This window comes from Barbus barbus, assembly GCF_936440315.1.
Source record: "Barbus barbus genome assembly, chromosome: 49".
NCBI lineage: Eukaryota > Metazoa > Chordata > Actinopteri > Cypriniformes > Cyprinidae > Barbus > Barbus barbus.
The window spans coordinates 10,177,570-10,181,580 of record NC_136727.1 but is presented as its reverse complement, the minus strand read 5'-3'; positions in this window follow the sequence as shown (position 1 = coordinate 10,181,580).

Sequence of the window (4,011 nt, the reverse complement as noted above, 5' to 3'; positions counted from 1 at the left end):
AAGATTCTTTTGTTTTTTGTTCTTGTACCATTTAGATTTTTCCAAAAAATATCACAAATTAAATGGATATAAATAAAAAGGTACACTCACCGGCCACTTTATTAGGTACACCTGTTCAATTGCTTGGTAACACAAATTGCTAATCAGCCAATCACATGTCCAACCCGGTACTAGCAAGGTGCAGGCGCGCAGATGGCACTAGGGACGGGGGGGACATGACCCCCCCAGAGTCATAGTGACCCGATCCGTCCCCCTCACTGTCTCTACGAAAGGCAACATCAGTATACGGAGGATAAATCAGGGTTTCCGCTATGTACATTAGCCTAAGTAGTGGCGGCCAGGCCACATGCACTAAGCCATTTTTGAAAAACGCTTTTGACCGCAGCGTCTGACCGAGTCCCCAAACACGTGCAGCCAATCAGCAGTAAGGGGGCGTGTCTTGTACTGACAGAGAGAAGAGAGCGCTCTATTTGAGTGCACAGGAGTCAGGACGTATATTAGCAGATCGACTATAGATAGAGAGAGATGGCAGATAAAAAAAGAGGAAAATATCATAGAAACAAAACATTGAAAAGAAGAGTTACGATCAGGCAAGAGGTAGGACCCGTGTAACTAAGTATAGATCGGAGCAGCTTTCCGGCGGTGGAGAGAAACTCAAGGAGCAGGAAGGGCTTGAATTGGACACCGAAGTTGTGTTGTTTCTTTTTGATAGGTGAGTAACGTTGATTATGCTTTGTCTCACACAACTTATCCTTGTTGGCTTTTGCTTGAATATGCTTTTGTGTCGCAATCGCACATACTACTATGGACCCCCCCCCCCCCCCCCCCCCCCCAGGTATGTATGTGTGTGTATATATATATATATATATATATATAATATATATATATATACATACATACATACATACACACATGCATATACACACGCATACATACATACACACATGCATACAGGTCCTTTTAAAAAATGAGCATATTGTGATAAAGTTCATTATTTTCTGTAATGTACTGATAAACATTAGACTTTCATATATTTTAGATTCATTACAACACAACTGAAGTAGTTCAAGCCTTTTATTGTTTTAATATTGATGATTTTGGCATACAGCTCATGAAAACCCAAAATTCCTATCTCAAACAATTAGCATATCATGAAAAGGTTCTCTAAACGAGCTATTAACCTAATCATCTGAATCAACTAATTAACTCTAAACACCTGCAAAAGATTCCTGAGGCTTTTAAAAACTCCCAGCCTGGTTCATTACTCAAAACCGCAATCATGGGTAAGACTGCCGACCTGACTGCTGTCCAGAAGGCCATCATTGACACCCTCAAGCAAGAGGGTAAGGCACAGAAAGAAATTTCTGAACGAATAGGCTGTTCCCAGAGTGCTGTATCAAGGCACCTCAGTGGGAAGTCTGTGGGAAGGAAAAAGTGTGGCAGAAAACGCAGCACAACGAGAAGAGGTGACCGGACCCTGAGGAAGATTGTGGAGAAGGACCGACTCCAGACCTTGGGGGACCTGCGGAAGCAGTGGACTGTGTCTGGAGGAGAAACATCCAGAGCCACCGTGTACAGGCGTGTGCAAGAAATGGGCTACAGGTGCCGCATTCCCCAGGTCAAGCCACTTTTGAACAGAGAAGCAGCACTGGACTGTTGCTCAGTGGTCCAAAGTACTTTTTTCGGATGAAAGCAAATTTTGCATGTCATTCGGAAATCAAGGTGCCAGAGTCTGGAGGAAGACTGGGGAGAGGGAAATGCCTGAAGTCCAGTGTCAAGTACCCACAGTCAGTGATGGTCTGGGGTGCCATGTCAGCTGCTGGTGTTGGTCCACTATGTTTTATCAAGGGCAGGGTCAATGCAGCTAGCTATCAGGAGATTTTGGAGCACTTCATGCTTCCATCTGCTGAAAAGCTTTATGGAGATGAAGATTTCATTTTTCAGCACGACCTGGCACCTGCTCACAGTGCCAAAACCACTGGTAAATGGTTTACTGACCATGGTATTACTGTGCTCAATTGGCCTGCCAACTCTCCTGACCTGAACCCCATAGAGAATCTGTGGGATATTGTGAAGAGAAAGTTGAGAGACGCAAGACCCAACACTCTGGATGAGCTTAAGGCCGCTATCGAAGCATCCTGGGCCTCCATAACACCTCAGCAGTGCCACAGGCTGATTGCCTCCATGCCACGCCGCATTGAAGCAGTCATTTCTGCAAAAGGATTCCCGACCAAGTATTGAGTGCATAACTGAACATAATTATTTGAAGGTTGACTTTTTTTTTTTTGTATTAAAAACACTTTTCTTTTATTGGTCGGATGAAATATGCTAATTTTTTGAGATAGGAATTTTGGGTTTTCATGAGCTGTATGCAAAAATCATCAATATTAAAACAATAAAAGGCTTGAACTACTTCAGTTGTGTTGTAATGAATCTAAAATATATGAAAGTCTAATGTTTATCAGTACGTTACAGAAAATAATGAACTTTATCACAATATGCTAATTTTTTAAAAGGACCTGTATGTGTGTGTGTGTATGTGTGTATATATGTGTATGTGTATATGTATGTGTATGTGTGTATATATATATGTATGTATGTATATGTGTATGTGTGTATATATGTGTATGTATATGTGTATATATGTATGTGTGTGTATGTATATATGTGTGTGTATGTGTATGTGTATGTGTGTATATATATATGTATGTATGTATATGTGTATGTGTGTATATATGTGTATGTATATGTGTATATATGTATGTGTGTGTATGTATATATGTGTGTGTATGTATGTGTATGTATGTATATGTGTGTGTGTGTGTGTGTGTGTATGTATGTGTGTGTGTGTATGTATATGTATGTATATATATATATATGCGTGTGTGTATGTATGTATATGTATGTGTATGTTTGTATATGTGTGTGTGTGTGTGTGTGTGTGTGTGTGTGTGTATGTTTGTATATGTGTGTGTGTATGTATGTATGTACAGTTGTGGTCAGAATTATTGGAACCCTTGGTAAATATGATCAAAGAAGACTGTGAAAATTAACCTGCTTTGTTAATCCTTTTGATCTTTTATTTAAAAAATTCACAAAAAGCTAACCTTTCATTGGATAAGAATTTAAAATGGGGGGAAATATCATTATGAAATAAATGTTTTTCTCAAACACACGTTGGACACAATTATTGGCACCTTTTTATTCAATACTTTTTGAAACCTCCATTTGTCAGTTTAACAGCTCTAAATCTTCTCCTATAATGCCTGATGAGGTTAGAGAACACCTGACAAGAGATCAGAGGCATTCCTTCATCCAGAATCTCTCCAGATCCTTCAGAATCACAGCTCCATGACGGTGCTTCTTCTCTTCAGTTCACCTCACTCATTTTCTACAGGGTTCAGGTCAGAGGACTGGAATGGCCAGCAGAAGCTTGGTTTTGTGCTCAGTGACCCATTTTTGTGTTGTTTTTGAGGTTTGTGTTTGGATTATTGTACGGTTGGAAGATCCAAACATGGCCCATTATAAGATTTCTAATAGAATCAGTCACTTATTGATTTTTTATCTGTTGGTATTTGATAGAATCCATGATGCCATGTGTCTGAACAAGATGTCCAGGACCTCCAGCAGAAATATAGGCCCACAACATCACAAATACAGCAGTATATTTCATTGTACACATGGGGTACTTTTTATCCCTGTGTTCACCAAACCCATCTTGAGTGTTTGCTGCTAAAAAGCTAATTTTTTAGTTTCATCTGACCATAGAAGCCAGTCCCATTTGAAGTGCCAGTCCTGTCTGATAACTGAATATGCTGGAGTTTGTTTTTGGATGAGCTAGGAGAATTTGTCTTGAAATCCTCCCAAACAACACGTGGTGATGTAGGGGCTGTTTGACAATTTTTTTTTAAGGTTTTCTGACCCCGAGACTCAACTATTTATGCAATTCTCCAGCTGTGATCCTTGAAGAGTCTTTAGCCACTCAAACTCTCCTTCTCACCGTGCATTAGG